Consider the following 21,076-nt stretch of genomic DNA (forward strand, 5'->3'; position numbering starts at 1 on the left):
AGGAGCAGCGTTTTCTGGCAAGCAAAATTTAGGAATGGCTTGAATGGAATTTGGGCATTGCTACATATTCTGTGGTTTGTGCCTCTGGAAGAGGGTTATATGGATAATTGAGTTGGGAGACTATGAAAGAACAACCTGAGGGGGGTATAGATAATTCTCATGGCAGTAGGGAGATAGGCCTCCACTTACCACTGAGAGATGTGAACTTTCAAGGCAATTAAATGTTTCATTATGTCACAGAATTGAGAAAGTGAGGAGGCTGCATCGGTTCCATCTCTTACAGTCTTTGCAGTACACTGAGTATATAGAGACAGTATCCAGGCAAGCGAGAACCAGTCTGGCACTGGGTGACTCTGTGCCTCGCCGAGGTAAATATAATAAACATGGGCAAAGGAGATCCTAAGGAGCCAAGAAGCAAAGTATCTTCATTTATATTCTTTCTGAATATAAACTTGCTATGAGGAGCACAAGAAAAAGCACCTGGATACTTCTGTCAACTTCTCAGTGTTTTGTAAGAAGTGCTCAGAAAGATGGAAGTCAATGTCTGCTACCGAAAAGAGGAAATTTAAAGACATGGCAAAAGCTGACAGGGCTCATTATGAAAAAGAAACGAAAACCTACAATCTCCCCAAAAGAGGAGACCAAAAAGAAGTTCAAGGACCTCAATGCACCCAAGAGGCCCCCTTCAGCCTTCTTGTTCTGCTCTAAATATTGCTCAAAATTTATAGAACATCCTGGCTTATCCATTGGTGATGTTGCAAAGAAACAGGGATCAATGTAGAACAGTACTGCTGCAGGTTACAAGCAACCCTGTGAAAAGACCACTGCCAAGCTGAAGGAAAAACATGAAAAGGATATTGCTGCCTATAGGGTTAAATGAAAACCTAATGTAGTAAAAAGGAATGGTAAAGGCTGAAAATAACAAGAAAAAGAAATAAGAGGAAGATGAGGAGGAGGAGAAGGAGGAAGAAGAAGATGATGATGAATAAGTTGGTTCTTGCACAGTTTTTTCTTGTCTATAAAGCAATTAACCTCCTTCTACACAACTCAGGCCTTTCAAAGAAAAATATTGAAATATGGGGCTGTGTAAGATTTGTTTTTAAACTGTACAAGATGTCTTTTTTGTATAGTTAACACAATACTGAATGTGCCTTTAGATAGGCCTGTCTTCGTGGTATTTTCAATAACCATTAACCTTGCCTGGCATGGAAATTTAAAGCAGGTTCTTGGTGTGTAGCACAAATTAGTTATATATGGAGAGGGTAGTTTTTGTTTTGTTTTGTTTTCATCTTCAGTTTTCTCTGATGCAGCTAATACGAAGATAATTGTTGTTCTGTTAACTGAATGCCTCTCTGTAATTGCAATAATAATAATAATAATAATAATAATAATAATAATAATAATAATAATTGCAGCTGTTTTGTTGACATTCTGAATATTCTAAGTAAATACAATCTTTTATGAGTAGAGTTGTCCTTCTCGTGGTCTTAAATTTTTATTCTCAAGTGGAAGCTAATCTTTTGTCTGCCCACTTTGGGTCACATGAATTATTGCAATGTTTATCTTTTTATGTAATTAGCTGAAGAAAAAAACCATTTGCCTACACATCCTGCATATTGTTATGGGAGTAACATTTTCAGCCATAGTTGAAACTCAGAAATAGTGATCAATTGAATAGTATATAACCAACAAGCAAAGTTGAGAATGATCAATTCTGTGACATCATAGGATTGTTAGAATCAATCTGAAAGTCTGTCCTTGAACAACTACTAGAAAAGTATGTTCTAATTCTTACATGAGGACTCTTCTTAACTTCCATTACTACGTAATGGAGTTACATTTTGTGCTTCCCCTATTAAAGACCTGAGAATGTATCCCCAAAACATGAGCTTAAAATACAAGACTGCCATATAAAACTTCTTCGTTGACATCAGTCCTAGCAAAAGCTATGACAAGAACACTGGCTATAATACCTTTGCCCATCTATCTAAATATGGATTGCTCAGGAAGCTTGACTGTTTAAAAAGTATTTTTAATTAGTTGAGACAGGTTTTCTTAAAATTATGCCACATTTAAAACTAAGTAAGGGTACATTTTCCTATATTGTGATTTGCCCCTTTATAAAGCAGATACAAGGAAAGATGATAAATTTCGCATATTAGTACCAACTGTCCAATCCATTTGTTTTTTCTTTATAAAACCCAAACTCCTTCATTAGTCATGTTCAATCTGCTTAGCTGTTTAGGAAATAATTTGGCAATTTTTCTTAAGATTATCATTCTTTTAAAGTGCCAATATTTTAAAATAGTGTTCTTGTAATTTTACACACTTTTGTGGTGGAGTGCTATTTGTTACATAATTTTGACTTGGGTTCTTTACATTTGTGTTTGTTTAGGAAATTTGAATGAGGAACATTGAACATGAGTCCTGGATGATACTTACAAATTAATTATTGCAGAGGTTTTAAACAAATAAAATGATTCATTAAGTCTGTAAATTCTCAAAGTATTTATGCAAGTTATTTTTTCTAGCATTTTTTAAAATTGAACTGAGCTTCATATTGGGTAGCCACAGCTAAACATAAAGAAAAGACTTTCTCACAAACCACTAAAGAGAGGAGGTCAGAATGTAGCACCAAGAAGGCTTAGGTCTAAGAATTGACAGTCCAAGGTAGCAAATCTTGCAGTATGTCTTATGTTGGCCAGGGAGAGCTCCATTCTGATCAATTCAGGATCACCTATTTCTAGATGAATAAAATAGTACATGTTTTCTGGCAAGACTCCTTTAGGTAAGCCAGGTGTTGTGATGCATGCCTTTAATCCCATCACTTTGGAGGCAGAGGCAAGTGGGTATCTGAGTTTGAGGCCAGCCTGTTCTATAGAGTAGGTTCCAGGATAGCCAGGGCTACACAGAAAATTCTGAAAACAAAACAGAACAACAACAAAACCCTCCTTTTAGTCAATGACAGCACAGGACGAAGGCTATTTCTGGAACCCACACCCCAAATAAGGGACTTTCCCAGCAGCCAGCCTCCACTCAGTTCACAAAGGCAAAGCAAAACGTGGGTGTTTCAAACAGAAATTTTCCTTCTTTTATTTGCAATGAAAGGTGAACTAAGGTTTTCCCCTCGCCACTCATCTATCACAGGCAATGCTCCCAATAATTCTTTCACATATCAATCCTCATCCCATTTTCTCCTCTCCAGAAACAACAGGTCACAGATTAACCTCTGAGACCAAAAGGTACATAGCTGGCTCTATGTAACCTGAAATTGGTGGTTTTTAAAATTAAATCTACATTCTTCATGATAATTACCAAACAATTAAAAAGGATACTCAAAAACAGCCAGTCTCTGTCTAAATAGGTATGATGACAGTTAGCAAGTAATGACATCACACACTAGCCTGTAGAAATGGAGACAAGAAAGAGAGAGTTGTGTTATGTCCTTCTTTCTGTCGGTCTTTAGATTCAATCCAAACATGTTTCCTCCCATGTTTATGTAATGCATTTTATTTTCCAACAACTATAATACAGAAAGAATTCAGATAGCTGAATTCAATGGCTTGGTTTTTTTTTTTTTTAACTTTCTAAGGTATTTTCTATAAACTATTTAGAAATACTAGCAAATCATGCTTCTGAAGGATGGGAATTCAGCCAGATTTGAGGTCAGACTGTAGTACCAAGGAGGTTTAGTTCTGATAATTAACAGGCCAAGGTAGCAAATCTTGCAGTATGTCTTATGGTGGCCATGGAGAGTTTCATTCTGATCTTTCAGGAATACGAACTTCTAGATGAATAAAAAAAAAAAACTATGCCTATAAAATAACTTCAGTGTTAATGTACTTCCTAACATCTACCTTGGCTTTATTCACTCATAGTGCTATAAATTTATACAAAAAGGAGAAAATTTCTTCCCTTCTAGTCAGTATGTTTAACTTACTATTTTGAAATACTCCTCGTAAATGTTCTAGTTTACTTTTCTATTATGAAAAAGTAAATATGGGGTATGGTTTTACTAATAGTTCATAGCTAAATGTATTTATATATTATGGAAGAATACTTATAGATTTAGGGTTAACAATATGACAAAAACACTTTTCATCCAAAAGAAAGTTAATGTGGTAGACAATTTCCCACCACTATAACATTTATAAACTAAACTTCAAAATGGAAAGGCTTAGTCTCATTCAAAATTGGAGAGGTTCTATTTCAAGATCAGACAGATTAATTACTTATGGCCTCAGAAAAGAGAACTGAGTGACAGGGAGTGCATGATGGATCAAACTATTGACATCATAGCTAAAAGGTGGGGAGAAGAAAGTGTCATGGTTTAATTGTTCACGTCCTTCTTGAGATTCCATTCTGAGTTTTCATCACTTTCCAGTAATGTCTTCCAAGGGACTACATATTTGACATGTAAACCTTGTAACAGATTCATTTAGTCAAAAGGTTGAATACTCAGTCTCGTGCCCAAAACACAATATAAAACCCATTCAGTATATTCATATGAATGTCTCAGTCTTAACCATTCTACCATTACTCACTTTCCAAATAAAAATTCTCTTCAAAAGTTTCTAGTAAATGCAATTATGAAACTATTAAAACTCAGTGAATGAGGTTCTGTCCAAGCTTACAAGATGACCTCAAAGAGGCAATGGTTACCATGATGTGTAGCTGACGCCAAGGAAAGCATAGATGGGTTTGAAATGGACAGGAAAGTAAGAGTGCTAGATACTGCACTGAGTGTAATAGACTGCATCCTGATGAAAAGGGATATTTTTGGACAGAGTCAAGCATGTTGGGCCTCAAGATCACATACTTTGCACTGATGAATGCTAGCATGTGAGAATCTCCCCAGATACTCACAGAGTTCCTTACTGAAGGAGACTCTCAAGCCACTCTGTGAGTGAATCCCTTCACTTATCACATCTTATTTGACACCAGTGGTCAGCAGAGGGCCACTCTAGAGGCCGCTCCTGCTGATCTGAAAGATTTCTTGAGCTAGAGCTTTTAAGTACCCCCAGGGTTAATATTCAATGGAAACTTCTTTGCAATGACTCATCCTGGTTTTATGGCCACTTCAATCTCAGTACCTTAGGGAACTTTCTCCAAAAGTGACCACATACTCACTCACAAAGCAAGTCTCAACTGATATAAGAAAATTGAAATAAACCCCCTGCATCCTATCAGATCATCATGGATTAAAGCTGTATTTTAACAGCATAAAGACTACAAATTCATGAAACTGAACAACTCTCTATTCGATGACTACTGAGTGAAGGCAGAAATAAAAAAAAAGAAATTAAAGACTTCCTAGAATTCAATTAAAAGGAATGCATAACATACCAAAACTTATGAAACACAATAAAAGCTGTGCTGAGGGGAAAGTTCATAACACTAAGTATCTGAATAAAGAAATTGGAGAAATCTCATAAAAGCAATTTAACAGCACACCTGAAAACTCTAGAACAAGGAGAAGAAAGTATACCCAAGAGGAGTAGATGGCAGGAAATTATTTGTTTATTTTTAAAAGGGGAAAAATTTAAATTGTTTATTCAGTACATAGAGGAAGCCCATGAACTAAACTCCCTCTCCTCAACATCCAGGGCCTGAACATTGCCTTCTGACAATACCAAAGAAATAAAAGGTGGCTAGAGCAAAGAATCCACAGTCTGAATTTAGTCCACTCAATACATTTCTGAGGTGTGAGAATGAGGGATTTCTCTGGGGTCTGTATGCCTTTATCTCCTCAGTTGCTCTCAGTACAAATGAAACACATCCTTTTTTAATTGAGTGTATCTTATTTCTTAACCCATTTCAGGGGTCACCCCTGTTTATACTGATGTACTAATTGAAAGAGAAACATGTAGCACTAATTTTGGAGATACAGAAATCAGAGAGGAAACTGGATTTTTCCTCTGACGTTCAATTGTTGCTTCAAGAATGGCTAATATTAATTATTTTTTAAAACGAAATGCATTCATTTCTTTTACATCCCAACTGCAGTTTCCCTCCCTCCTCTCCTCTCATTCCCTCCCCTACTTCACCTATGACCCTACACCCAGCATCCAGTCCTCATATTTTTTTTTGTTCAGAAAGAGGCAGGTTTCCCATGGTTATCAACAAAATAAGGCATATCAAATTGCAGTAAGACTAATCTCCTTCCCTTTTATTCAGTATGGGCAACACAATCCAATCTGAGGAATAGATTTCCAAAAGCCAGCCAAAGCATTAGGGATAGCCCCTGCTCCCACTGCTAGTCCCACAAGTAGACCAAGCTACACAACTGCCACACATATATAGAGGGTCTAGAATAGTCCCATGCAGGTTAATTAATTTTTAAAAAACATACTTAGGCCCTGTACCCTTGGGTGAGGGGAAGGATCAGGGGGTTCCCATAGCACCATGTTAGCCAAAGGTTTGTATTTTTTCAATTTGTTCATATCTGTATACACATATCTATTTAAAACCAGATATGATCTTTCTATAAGTATATAGCTCCTGACAGCTACCTGTGAGATGGAGCTGACCACCTGCCACCATGAGCTAAGTAGCAGGGTGTAGCCCAGAAACCTTTTTTTGTCTGTACTAGCAAAGGGTAAATCCACCATGCACTGCACTGTGTAGCTTGGAGATGCCTCTGTGTACTGAAATCCGCAAACATGTATGTTGATCAATGGGAAAGAGAGCCAAGTGAGTACATAGTCCAATCTTCAGGCTGATTCAAGGTCCTATTTTTGCTTTTGTATTTAAACGCATCTTTAAAATGATTAAACATGTGATATTTCTCTAGCTAAAAGTAAAAAGAAAAATTGTTCCCTATAAATCATTATATCATGTTAATCTAAGTCATTCCTTAGAACACTGTAGTTTACTTCAAAGAAAAATGTACATATGTTCTTTGATCCAACAAAATTTCAATATAGCAACCAAAGAAATAAAAGTCAGTTTAACTCAATAAGTTTATTAATTAGAATACTTTCTCTGTTTTGAAGTTGCTAAATATATCTTTTCTTAACTATATCAAAAGGCAATTTCTTATGTCTTGCAAAAAATGTTCTTCAAATTCTGTGAGTTGATAATATAGCTGATTATGTTGTTAAAATATAACTGGTAAGTTATTAAATATTATGTCAAAATGATAAAAAGGAGGTCAAGTCTAATAGTTAATTTCACCCAGGTAGCTACTTCTTAGCTGTGTTTTTTTTTTGTTTTTTGTTTTTTCTGGCTGAGTTTCTGATCCCTCATTAGCTTTGACACCACTCACTAAAGTGAGCTGCCCTTTGGAATCATAGAAGTCAATTACCTATCTTTGTTTCATGATCTCATCTGTTAATGTTGAGGAATTTATCTCCATTGTTGCACCATTTCTTCTTTTTAGGGAAAAGTAGGAATGATGCATGTGTGCTGTATGAAAATGTGTGCAGGTGCACTGGACGTGCATGTAAGAGAAATCAGAGTCAACATTGTATGTCTTTCTCTATTACTCTCCACCTTCTTTTTTGAAACAGGATATTACTAAACCTGGAGATCATCTATTAGTTAGATGGGTAAACCAATGATCCCCTAAGATCTGCCTTTTGATAGCCCCCAGCACTGGGATCACAGGACATGACTGAGGATTTGAAGGATTCTAACCTCAGATTCTTGGACATACAGAGTAAATATTTTATATACTGGTCCAACTTCATAGCCTAGCATTTGCTCATTAACAAATACTCATCAAGTTATTATTAAACAGAGCAAAAGACTTTAAAAATGATAAAACTTTATAGATGATAAGACTTTATAGATGAAAATATAAATTAACAAATAAATTTAGAAGAATGCATTCTACACTACTTTGAGAATATGTTTTGGTAAAGTAGTTGATATTTTTCTTTACAGTCTGTTAAATTATTGTTGGTTGGGCTTTTATATGGAAACAAATATCTCATACATATGTTAGTACAAAATAACAGCTACATCTCCAATAGACATTAACAATAAGCCTTGCTTTTTTTAAGGCAATGCAATAAAAATTCAATATGTTTTTTTGAGTTTATCTCTATGGGAACAACAAATGTCTGCTGCTGTCAGTAGCATGACTTTCTGGAGCTTTAGGAGGCCACATGACTGAGTCTTTTCTTGTTATATTTTGAAGTCAGAGGTTTGCTCCTTGTCACCTTCAATTTAACATTTTACACGAACAAGAAGCATAAGACACAGAGAAAAACATGTTATATATTGCTTTTTTCCTTCTAGCTGACTATCAGTAATCTTGAAAGTCAACAATGTCAGATTTCAATTTTATCGATCTTTGACTCACCACTCTGTGCTCTGGAAAACTGAACTTCACAGCTATTATTGTTTAAAAAAGTTTCTAATGTAATTGTTAAAACTAAATAAAGAAAAGAAAGTGTTTGTGTTACTTGACAAGTGGTTTTATATTAACACTTTTTTAAACACAATACTTGAAACTTATTAAATTAAGCATAAGTGGATCAATCACCTCCCTAAAACACACATTCTCTCTTCCTGGTTCTCTCTTACTCTCCCTCTCTCCTTCTCATTCTCTCTCTCTCTCTCTCTCTCTCTCTCTCTCTCTCTCTCTCTCTCTCTCTCTCTCTCTCTCTGTTTTCTTGGTTGGACTTCCTAAGTGTCGCTGAATTTAAAAGTTTGTATGTTGACTACTATGTGGAATGAAATCTAGAATTTATAGCGTAGTTTCATACTCATTGACACCATTGGTGATTCTAATAGATTTTAGCAGCCTCAACATTGACAAAAAATTTGTGGAGAAGGAATAAGAATTTATTTCTGAATGTGATTTACTTTTGTGATTTATTTTGGATAAGTTTTAGGCCTCCTGAAGGTCTCTCCTCCAATGCAGCAAACAGAACCAGACCGAATTGGAAAGCCCAGTTTAAATGAGTAAAGTGCTGCTGGGCAATTCCCAGGCCCACAGAGAGGAGATTGGAGACAGATATATGAGACCAGAAGAACCATGAGTCTGTTTTCTGTGATGCCACTTATATATCTCCTGTAGGAGTCGGCCTGAGTCTCTCTAGGGTAGGAGCTGAGTATGGTGGGCTTTGAAGGGGTGGGCTTGGGGAGGAGCTGTGTTTGGCAGGCTCTGAAGAGTCAGGTTTAGGGAAAGAGATGGGGAGGGGAGCCATGGTTGGTCTTCCACAAGACAGAATGCATTTTTGCATGCATACTATTTAAAGCATTAATGGTATTTTTGAGCAAATAATTAGTAATATCAACAGTAATAACAGAGTAGCTATTAATATTCACATACTGTACAATACAGCTTAAAGATATAATTGGATTTAGACAAGACATGGTATCTTTTTTTTTCTTGAAGCACAAATGGGAAAAATCCTAGAACAATTATTACAGCCTATGTCCCTTACCCAGAACCTCTTCATTGTATAATTCCACACAGCAGTACAATCATGACTGAGAATACTGAATAGAAATTTTGAGAAAAATAAAAATAAAATCTCATTTATGAAAATTAAAATCTCATCTTAAAATCGTTTGATTATAGGAGGAGCTAAATTAGCAATCTTGAGGACCATAATACTAGATTACTTTATATACTAATTGATGCTGACATAGTAGGTGAGTCAGAAGCCCTAGGAAAGAATCTGCTATTATGGGTCTGAGGTCATTCAGAGAATCACCCATCTGACTGAAGCTTTGTTTATTAAAAGAGATTGACCAGGACCAAAGCAGAAAGAGATCTCTAGATAAGGCCCTGGCTACTGTTAGTCAAAGGATTATTAAAGCAAACCCACAAAGTTATAACTTGGGAAAGCCAAATTAACTCATATCCCACCTGGGTGCCGGCAAGACTTAATTTTATAGTAGACATCTAACAAGTGTCTCAGCCACCCAAGCAACTAAGCCTTTCAAAAAAATGAAAGCAGAACTTAGCAGTTAGCCTGTTCAATCTTGTGACCCGTTACCTCAAAGGAATAGCCAAGGCAGTGAAATATTTCACAGCAATCAGCCACTTGTTTTTTAAGAATAACCCAACTGCACCAGTAAGTGGTCTACCTCAGGCCAGCTGACAGGGTACATTCAAGGTAGGAGCAACATCCTCATGGCTTGTACAAGCTAAAAAATTGTTTTTGTTTTTACAAGCCCAACACAGTAAATTTATCCTTTAAATATAACGTTCACCATCATGTTACTATTATTATTCAGTTAAATGGACGTAGTATTAAGCCAATTCTTAATGACTTACCACTAGACCCATAGACTAATAAACAACCAAACTCTTATCAGATAAATTTATCTTTCAGTAGATGGTGATTAATACAGATAACCACAACTGGCTAATGTACAGAACATATGAAACTAAAGAATGCTGAAACTTGAGTGGAAATGATTGTGGAAGACATGTGGAAAGAATACAAGATCCAGATATACTGGGCGGCTATGGTGGTATTTTATTTGTACTGAAATGTGATTTTAATTGTATGTTAATAAATAAAGTTGCCTGGGGGTCAGAGCTACTAGAGCCATAGGAAAGCAGGGCAGTGGTGGGGTATGCTTATAATCCCAGCACTTGGTAGGCAGAGCTAGGTAAGTCTCTGTGTGTTCAGGGATACAGCCAACATTGGAGACACACACCTTTAAGACCTGGAGGGCTGTACTTACAGGCAGTGACCAGGCAGTCATGTGTTTGGGTTTATAACCAATGAGAAGGCAGAACAGAAAGACTATACAAAGACAAACACACAGGAAGTAGCTCTCTTTCAGAGAGGTAGGAGCACCACAGGAGGAAAGGTAAGATTTTAGCTCTGAGTTCTGACCTCTTGGCTTTCTCTTTTACATTGGTTCTGTGTTTCTTATTTAATTAGACGATTGGTTATATTTACCGGTGGCTATAGGAAACAGTTTTCCAGACACATCAGTGCAGCTGCATACATGAACTCACAGTGTCTGTGACAGTGTTTACAAGATATACACAAGCCCAAAGGAGATCAAAGCCTGGTATAGAGAGGGAAATTGGCCACAAATATCCCACACCTAGCTGACAAATTATTGGCAACAGGAGAATTGTTTTTTTTTTTCTCTGAAAGTATAGCCTCTGATAATGCAAACACTTTCTAATGGAAGGATACATATCCAGAAATATTTGGGGAGTATACATTGGGCATGATGGGTTTAGGGGGAAAACACACACACAGTTGAATGAGTAGTTAACTGTGGAATGGATCTGGGAAGAGTTGTAAGAGGGATGACTGAAAGGGAAAGTATCGACTCAGGACCCTCAAGAACAAGTTCTCAGCAAAAAGGAATTTTATTTGCCCCAGAGAGAGAGAGGGAAGGAATAAGGGACAAAGACAGGAGATAGAAAACACAGGAGAAGGGGAAAGGCTATTTATCCCAGGGGACAAAGGACTGCCTCTGGGTAGAGAGGAGACAAACATGACCCATAAAAAAACAGTGGTTTACAAAGGATGAGGTGTATAATTTTAGTTGGCATTGTAATTAAGTGAGCCTAAGGGGACTTTTGATTGTTAGACTTCAATACCTTTAGAACTGGACCTTAATAGTCAGACTTTGGAGGAGGATGTGGCCAAATAAAGGAATAGACCTTGATGGATAGCTTTAGGAAGGTTATATAATGGTTTTTAGCAAGGCAGAGGTAATAAGGGAGAAGACCAAGGCTTGCTGGAGCCACGTTTGCCATGCTTGAGCTTGCTAGAGCCCCTTCAGTGACTATAATTAAAACACACAAAATTCACAAAGAAAAGTTTTAAAGAAAACTGTTTTGAAGATAATTATTTAAAAAACATATATATGTGAATTTCCTAAGGAAATAACAAGATAATGATTGACTTAAAGCTTATTTCAGTGTGCATGTGTTTGTATGTGTGTGTATAAAGCATTATTTTTCAATAGCAAAATACTTATTAATCCATAATATCACAAAGGAAATAAGCAAGTGAATAACAAACCATAGGAGTGAAAAGCTCTTGTCTTGGGAAATGTTATCTAAATTAATACTAAAAGAAAAAAGAGAGAAGCAGATGAAATGTAGAAATTTCTTCCCAGACAAAAAAATGTCTGGTTTGAAGGGAAGCTCATTAAGACATGGGATGTTAAAGGGAAGGTGAAGCAGGATGGTCTAACAAGATGTGAAACATTCAATCCTGTAAAAAAAAAACTCTTTAAACTTAGGAAGTAAGCAACTCAAAAGAGCTTCACGTAGTCCCTGAAACTGACTAGATTCACTAGATCCCCCCTATCTCTCTAGATCATTCTTATCTTGTTATTTCTCTAGAGAGAAAGAGACAGAGAGAGAGAGAGAGAGAGAGAGAGAGAGAGAGAGAGAGAGAGAAAGAGAGAGAGAGATTTGCTCCCTATTACTCTCTTATTTGCTTACTCTCTCTTTCTCTGGCTATTCTCACTATGCTATCTCTATTATCTATCACTGGTTATTCTCCATTTTTTCAGTTAAAGCTGGCCATGTTTGGTCTGCTGACCATCAATCTGCCTATCTATCTATCTATCTATCTATCTATCTATCTATCTATCTATCTATCATCCATCTGTCATCTAATCTATCTATCTATCTATCAATCATCTATCTATCATCTAATCTATCTATCATCTATCTATCTATCTATCATCTATCTATCTATCATTCTGTCTATCTGTTTATTCTGGACTCTTCAGACACCTTTGGCTATTTTCTCCCTCTCTAATAAAAAAACTTAACCATATCATGGAGCAGTAATGTCGAGAGTTTCTTTTCTGCTCTCCCTTATATACACCTATGAGTAGTGTCTCACATAGGCAGGTATAGAGCCATGAAGGTATTTCCTGAAAATTTAGTTCAGATGATATGAATTTCAGAAAGACATCTTGATAAGCATTTCTTCCAAAAGTAAACACAATGTGAAAAACAAATCATGAAAAAACATTTAAAGTGTTAAATAAGACGGGAATGGAAAAATCAAAATTAACAGCTGTATAACTAAGTACAATGTTTACAGCTTTGTAACATCTTTCCTAAGTAATAAAAACCTTTAAAATGGCCATATCCTAAGCTTGAAAAAATAACTATTAATGGTTAATCATAATTCTTCTAAAGATTGTTTCATTATTGATATAAATGTTCAACAATTAGAAAATGAGAGAAAACTATTCACCTACTTCATTTAAAAATAACAACAAAATAGCACAGTCCTCAAAATAATAGATGAGATTGGACTGACATTCACACTGAAATAAAAAATCATGGCAGACTTCCTTTTTTATGTACATTTCACCATAATTTCCATCAGAATGGTAAGCCTTCTGCTCTATGTCTCACCTACCCAACCATGGTGGACTGAAACCTTGTACCAAAACAACTCCTTCCTTCCTTCCTTCCTCCCTCCCTCCCTCCCTCCCTCCCTCCCTCCCTCCCTTCCTTCCTTCCTTCCTTCCTTAGTAGACAATTTTAGATAGTTTGGTTATAGGATAACAAATGTAATGAATAGAGTGTTCCACCATCAAAATTGGTGAATTAAATGGTAGTATACACCTTTAATTTCAGTATCAGGAGCAGAGGTAGGTAGGTCTCTGTGAGTTTGAGGACAGCCTTGTCTGCACAGTGACTGCTAGGAAAGTTGGGGACACATAGTGAGACACTGTCTCAATGAGGTTAAAATAAAACAAAATAAAAAATACAGGAATGGCATTATGTGTTACCCTACTTGGGACGTAAACCTGCTATTGTTTCATAAATGCTGACAATAGATAATATTGCAGAAGATCACAAATAAAAGCCATTCTGATGCTCATAGCAATAGTATTTGCCATTGTACTTATATATTCCCTATTTAATTGAGTCTCAATTTTGCCATACTGAACCAATGGTATCCCATGAGGCTGGCCCTATGCAGTTTATCTGAATTATAGTATGAGAACAAAAGGAATTAAAGAATCTAAATGTCTTCTAATCAATAATAAATATGCCATGGGAATAAATAAAAAATAATTTTTATTATACTGGATAGTATATAAGTTAGAGAATCATTCTAATTTCCAAGGCTATTTCTTATATAAATATGATTGAATTTTTTTTTATTTTTCTCTGTGTACATTTTAGGTATACTGGAACTTGCTTTGTAGACCAGGCTGGCCTTGACCTCACAATAATCTTCCTGCCTCTGCCTCCCAAGTGCTGGGATTAAAGGCATGTGCCACCACCTCCCAGTTATGACTGAAATTTTTGTACAGAACAAAGAAAATTAGTGCCTCTGCTCCCAAAGTAAAACTCAAGGTACAAAATATGATCTCTGAACATCTATTCTAATGAAAATATAACCTTACCCTTTCTTTTCTATAATAAAGAATTACATACACACATATCTGAATCTAGTAACTCTGGTACACCATATTGAAATATGCTTACCAACATCATGCCTATGTCACTTGTTTTCAGCATTTTTCCTGATATAAAGTAGCCCTAGTATATATTTAAGGGTGAGCTACAGAAGATAGAATGATCATTAGCATTTGTTAGAAAAATAGAACAAAGAAGAGAACAAAAAATAGCTTGCATTATTCACAGAACAATGACTTTAAAAAGAAATCTAAATTAGTTACAAGATTGTGGATGAGCCAATATGACTAATATTTAATGGGTACTCTTCAATGGTAAAATGCAACTAACACTTTCAACCCTTTTGATTACAAATATATTAGTAAGGGCTGATTTCAAAGATACGAAAGTCTTCAGAGGCAAAATTCAACTTCAAAGGAGCTTACTGTGCATTCATAGAGTTTTCTTTAGGAGATTCTCAAGTCTTGGATGAGTTTTCATAATATAAAACCAGTATTTTAATGTTAGTGAATAAAAAATATTAGGTCTCATGAAAAGAATTTGTACTTTGGAATACTCCACGGGAGTACAATTCAATACTAGTAAAATATAAAAGAGGATAATTCTTCAAACCTTATTAAATAAAGTGGCATTAAAATTTTAGTGAAGGTTGCCGGGCGGTGGTGGCGCACGCCTTTAATCCCAGCACTCGGGAGGCAGAGCCAGGTGGATCTCTGTGAGTTCGAGGCCAGCCTGGGCTACCAAGTGAGTTCCAGGAGAGGCACAAAGCTACACAGAGAAACCCTGTCTCGAAAAACCAAAAAAAAAAAAAAAAAAAAAAAAAAAAATTTTAGTGAAGGTAAAGAACATCATTTCTTTCTCCTGCTTTTATACTTTAAATACCTCAGAAGAAATAACAAGGATAATAACATCAGAAATTGTAAAACTTCATCAAAACACTAAAAAGGGTTTTCAGCTTAAGCCCCATAGTGTCAAACCAAGAAGAGCCCTGTATTTTTTAAATGAAAATTATAGTCAATATATTAGTTCTAAATTTTTCAGGTGTGTGTGTGTGTGTGTGTGTGTGTGTGTGTGTGTGTGTGTGTGTACATATTTATGTCTGTGCAGACTTGCAAGAAGAGAGCAGAGGTGCTTGTGCACATAGGTATACATGCATATGGAGGCCTGAAGTTGAATATCAAGTCAATATTGGCTATTTCACCAATTGCTTTCCATTTTATTAGGGTAGGTTCTATTAATGAACATGGAGCTCAAAGATTACATCTAGTCTAGTTAACTAATTTGCCTTTGAAGTTCCCTGGCTAAGCCTCCAAAGTGCAGAGATTAAAGGCACCCATCATTTCTCTCATCTTCTTACAGTGGTAAAAAGATTCTATTTTTCTGAATCCTGGTCTCACTGTGACAAACATCCAATGAAACATCTCCACTGTTGCATTAGAACTGCTCTGAAAAACATCTTTCCTAAGATGAAACACATAAATCCTATTTATAACTCTGCTTTTTTATTCCTTTCATGTATTTTTATATTTTAATTAAAATATACTTACATCATTTTCTTTTCACTGTTCTTCTCTTCAGCTCCTAAAAAGTTCCCTCCACTTTCATATCGATAGCCTCCTTTGCTTGGATATATATAATATATGTTTTTATATATAACATGTATAATATATACATATAATAAACAAAAATATCAATGCATCCTACGGAGTTAATTTTTTATGTTTACATAGTATCAAGGCAGACTACAATGTATTAAATAACCAATAAGGGGGCCCCTCCTAAGCAGTCATTAGTTTCTTATAGTTCTTTGGAGAGGTATGAGCCCCTTAGGCTTTCTGCCTTGCACTTTAGTGTGCTTATTGTTATTGCCATCATTCAGTTGTTGTTTATGGAGCCCTATTAAAAAGAGGTAGTGCAATGGCTAATCTTCGTTGTCAACTTAACCACATCTGCAATCAACTAAAATTTAATCATCTGGATACACCTGTGAGGGATTTTTTTTTTTCTTTGATTGAATCATTTGAGGTCAGAAAACTCACTGTAAATCTGGACCACACTTTTTTGTGGCAAACTATATAAAGGGAATGGAAGAAGAAAGCCTTTGTTTTTTGCCTGGTTGCTCTCACTCTCACTGGTAAGTTCATCTATCCTGTTGATAAGACATTTCTTCACTGCTATTAGTACCTACTTTTTCAGGATTCCAACATATAATTCAAGACCAGCTTGACATCAAGCTTTGTGAACTAAACAGCTATCAGATTCTTGGACTTTCCATCAGGAAACAGCTATTATTAGACTCTCTACTGAACAACAGCTTGAAAGCCACTCTAATAAATCCCTCTTTATGATATATATATATATATATATATATATATATATATATATATATATATATATATATATGTTTGATGTAGTTATGCGCATGTGCGTGCACACACAAACATATATGTATATGTATACAATAAAGGGGATACATATGAAAGATATTCCTGAGCATCTGACCAACCACTCAAAAGAAGGGTTCTTGTGACTGTTGATACTGAGATTTTTTGCTAGTCTATTGTTCTTGCGAGGAACATTGTTAGCCCAAGTGCTGTAACTTCATTTAAGCTGTGTGTGTGTGTGAGTGTGTGTGTGCATCCATTTTTATGTATTGTATATAAATTTAAGTAAATATAAAATAAAATTATTCCTTGAGACTTTATTAAGCAACCTTGGTGTTGTTTGTCTCTCCTTCCTCCTTTTCCTTCCATACACACCCCCCATCCTCATTTAGGAATTCATTCCCTCTTCATCATTTCCTCTTCATACCACCATATTTTACTATACCTTTATCAAGCCTGGATCGCCATGATAACTTTATATTTTACTAGTTTTTGTGGCCATTCCATGTTTTATACTTTCTCTGAGTGTTTGAAGCTAGGAACTACAAGTGAGAGAGTACATGTAGACAGTCCTCTAGGTCTAGTATCCCTGTCTAGATACTGCATTCATTGTCTCCAAAGAAAAATCAATGGCTTTGGACTGAGAAGATTGGAGTTATTTCAATTGTCAGTTGATAATATAATATATGAAAATTTACCATAATGATTTAAGCAGTGATATTTATAAAGTTGCATGTAGATGTAACCAATCGTCTTATTAAAATAAGAAACACAGAGTCAATGTAAAAGAGAAAGCCGAGAGGTCAGAGCTCAGAGATAAAATCTTACCTCCTGCAGTGCTCCTAGCTTCCCCAAGAGAGAGCTACTTCCTGTTTGTCTGTGTTTAAATAGTCTTTCTGTTCTGCCTTCTCATTGGTTGAAAACCCAACCACATGACTGCCTCATCACTGCCTGTAAGTACCGCCCTCCAGGTCTTAAAGGCATATGTCTCCAATACTGGCTGTATCCCTGAACACACAGAAATCTACCTTGCTCTTCTAACCATCATGCTCTTGCTATGGCTCTAATAGCTCTGACCCCAGGGCAACTTTATTTATTAACATAAAATTAAAATCACATTTCAGTACAAATAAAATATCACCATAGTTGCATAACCTAACCCATAATATAGAGAACATAATGCACAGATATCACGAGAGGACAGCTTCAATGCATTTGTTACAACTTCCTCCTTCTTTTCCAGAACTGTTGTGTATAAAATAAACAAACTAATAAAGAAAGAAACAAAAAACTCTATATAGACAAAACTGGACCTGAGTTCTTGATTTTTCTGCTTCCATCTGCCAACCTGTGTACCACAGTAGGGTGTATAAGCATTTCTTGAATTGAGAACTATATAATTTCAGTTTGTTCTTTAAAAATATTTCAAAAAGATTTATTATTTTGTATGTATGGGTGTGCTGTCTGAATGTAGGTATTTATGTACCCTCCATTTGCTATGCCCACGGAGATCAGAAAACAACATCAGATCCCCAGGAACTGGAATTACAGATGGTCAGGCATTACCTTGTTGATAATGAGAACCAATCTTGGGTCTTCTGTAAGAAGAACAATTGCTTTTAACTTCTGAGCCATCTTTCCAGACCTAGTACCTTCTTAAAGAAAAGTCAAATAAAATAAATTAAACAAATAAACAAAAAAACAAAGACTCAAAACCAAAACAAATAATTAAAAAAAATAAATTGTGCACATTGCTGTGTTGGCACCTATGGTTGTTTGAGAATATCCCACATAGGCTCAGATATTTGAATTCATGGTCCCCAGTTGACAGTACAATTTTTAAAGGTTTAGAATGTGTGACCTTGCTGGAGGAGGTATGTCACGGGAGGTGGTCTTTAAGAGTTTAAATACTTGTGCCATTTATAAGTTGTTTTCTCTTCCTCAGGCTTGCAATTCACGATGCGGATCCTGAGCATCCTGCACCATCTACCATGTTGCCACTTGTATGGCATGATGTACTCTCATCCCTCTGGAACCATAAGTAAGCCCTTCCTTCTATAACTCACCTCGGTTATGGTGTTTTATGACAGCAATAGTAAAGTAACTAATACAGCTCCTGTTTGGAAATACTCCATAGAAATGGCTAAGAACTGGATGATCTGACCTAACCTGATGGAACAATTTAATTTTCCAGATGCATAAAGCTTTCAATTTTATTAAAATTTCCTGAGAAATCTAAATATCTGGAAGTAAAAGTTTCAGGAGAAGCTTCTGTCCCCCAGGACAAACATACTTATCTTTACATTGATACAAGTTTCCTCAGTATGATTTACTCCAAAAACTTGGATCTCATATAAGTGACTTTGTCCAAGGTTGTCATATGCCCACATAGTCTCTGATATACCCATATCCTGAATCCAGCATTCTCAACTTTCATATAATATGTCACTTTCCTTATACCATTTCTCAGTACCTAAATCTCAAACTAGATTCCCCTAAAGAGGATGCACTAGTGCCTTGGGCTGTAGCTCTCTGGGGATCAGAAGAATCAGATGGAGTCTTTATACTACTGTTACATGACTCAGAACCAGATTTTAAAGCACAGTCCCATTGTGCTACAATGATGTCTTCCTATTCTGTTTTACTGAGTTTTCAGACTTCCAATTCTGAATATTAGTAGTAGGAACATGCTATAGGGTTGTTTCATTTTAAGATATTTATTTGTCATCTATACACAGTTCAGTCATTCATTGAGGCTACCAGTAGCTTAATGAGAAGGAATGTGAAGGGAAAGAATCACTTAAACATCATTCTGACATGAGGCAGATGAAATGAAACAGCTCTGTCATTTTCTTTCAAATCTCTGAAGGAATTGGAAGATTTTATTACACCAAGAACCATTATAATTGTCATTTTTGTTATACTGTGAAATAAGTAAATAAGAATCAAATTCAGAACTTACTTTGTCAAAATTTCTAGAGAATTTTTTCTTCTTGATGTCACAATATTAAAAAATGTCATTTCAATTGAGCAGGGAACTTTGTGTTCAAAGTCACCATAAATTCTTTCCAGAATCTGATAATTTAAGATGGAGTTTCTTTCAAAATTTCTGTTTTAGTAGGAAATCTGACAGGTCAGTGAAACAGGATAGCACTTCCTTTAGCGGAGTACTCACTGTAAGTGCTGTTTGAGCAAGTACTGAAAATTGCAGTGGTGCAATGGGGTGGGCGCATGGCAGTTGCAGTAACTATAAGAGGCAACATCTAGCAATTGAGAAGAGGTTAGGAAGGAGTAGAGAATTAGTTCCATCTGGGACCTTTGATAAAGAGGATTCTGAGATACTGAGTCCCTTACATTTACGTGGTAGATACAGCCCATATAATTGTCATGTCCAAGAAATTCAGAGAATATATCAAGGAGAGTTTAGGCCCAAAACTCTCAAGAGAAAGAGTCTGGTATTAGTGCCTCTGAGAGAAAGTTTCTAACATTTTCCCTAATAAAATATCATGAAATATAAGAATTTTACCAAATGAATTCTTCAGTGCTTATTCCCAAAGAGATTCTACAGTGAACGGAAAAACAACACTGGTTATTTTAATCATTAATAGGCAATTTTATACATTTCAAATGTTACTTCTACATATTAGACCTGAATTTTTGTATTTTTAATATATATGTGAGTTTTTCTCTCCTTATTTTGGTGAAATTATTCATTTATAGCACTTAATCAAAACTACAACCAAGATTCTCAAGAATCAGGTTGTTTCCCTAGGCCAACTCTTAGTGAATATATGAGGCAAAATTCTCAGAAGTATAAAGCAAGGGAGATCAAGAGGCTGAAATTAGACCATGGGTCAGTCCATCTCACAGGGAGTTTGATAGAATACATAAAAGCATGTATGTAAATATTCACATATATAACTATACTATCAATATCTATACTATACCCCAAAAGATCTCATTCCAGATGAAAAACAGAAATTAAAAATAATGAATATACATGGACTGCACTTATTTATTGTAATGTATATAGATTTGGTACTTGATTTACCTGAAGCTTATATGCTTACTCCTCTGCTTGTAATAATTAACACAGAACTAAATGCTAAATGTCCATGTTAATTGCTAGTCTATATACAATGATATCTGTTGTAGAGGCCCACAATGATTTCCTAGTGAGATCTGAGCTTGCTTTACCCAACAGAGTTGCATTAAAGGATTGCTTGACCACCTGTGTGGTTACCAGGTGTTTGGAAGGGTCTGCACTTGGCTGAGCTAGGGGAAGGTCTTTTGCTCTACTCCTTGGCATTCCTATAAAAAAGTCCTTCAGAAGAGACAGGAGGGGCCAGTGGAT

At 35.8% G+C, this 21,076-nt stretch overlaps 1 pseudogene; it reads left to right on the forward strand.

Annotated features, from left to right (window-relative positions):
- The first annotated feature begins 383 nt into the window (after positions 1 to 383).
- Positions 384 to 989, forward strand: LOC121821115 (high mobility group protein B1 pseudogene; annotated as a pseudogene).
- The last annotated feature ends 20,087 nt before the right edge of the window (positions 990 to 21,076 follow it).

Source organism: Peromyscus maniculatus, chromosome 11, assembly GCF_049852395.1.
Source record: "Peromyscus maniculatus bairdii isolate BWxNUB_F1_BW_parent chromosome 11, HU_Pman_BW_mat_3.1, whole genome shotgun sequence".
NCBI lineage: Eukaryota > Metazoa > Chordata > Mammalia > Rodentia > Cricetidae > Peromyscus > Peromyscus maniculatus.